Source organism: Gavialis gangeticus, unplaced genomic scaffold (assembly GCF_001723915.1).
Source record: "Gavialis gangeticus isolate Ggan-Ray unplaced genomic scaffold, GavGan_comp1, whole genome shotgun sequence".
Taxonomy (NCBI): domain Eukaryota; kingdom Metazoa; phylum Chordata; order Crocodylia; family Gavialidae; genus Gavialis; species Gavialis gangeticus.
Genome location: NW_017729019.1, coordinates 4762264 through 4762703, shown reverse-complemented (window position 1 = coordinate 4762703; position 440 = coordinate 4762264). Strand labels below are relative to the sequence as shown.

The 440-nt window shown below is 56.1% G+C and overlaps 1 protein-coding gene across 5 annotated transcripts in view; it reads left to right on the top strand.

Annotated features, from left to right (window-relative positions):
• Window positions 1-440, top strand: part of EPS8L3 (EPS8 like 3) — a 33220-nt gene that overhangs the window by 3865 nt on the left and 28915 nt on the right. The window lies entirely within an intron of this gene.

Below are 440 nucleotides of genomic sequence, written 5' to 3'. Positions count from 1 at the left end.
CTCAGTTTACCCAAGACCAGGACATGGGAAACTCTCTTGCAACTTTGCTTTGTTTCCCAGTTCATCACATGAACAGGCTTCCCCCAGAGCAACCCAACGCCCCTCACAGCCCTGAGCTAACTGCCCATCAGCTGGCTGCTGAGCTCTGCCACCCACTGTGCCTCGGCCGCAGGCCATGTCCGCCATCACACACCGCTGGTTTTTCAGACACAGCCGGTGTTTGAGGCAGGAACGGCACCCACAGCCCTGCCGGGCTGCCTGGAGTTTCTGTGCACTGGATTTCTGCCTCTCGAACCTTCTGCAGACGGCAGCCGTAGCCTGCACAGCAAACCTCCCTAGCAACTTTGCTGGTAGTTTTCTGTCACTGCCACCACCATTAGCGCAGCTCCAGGCTGCTGATGGCAAGTAGTACTTAGGCTAAACATGTTTTCCCTTCCTTA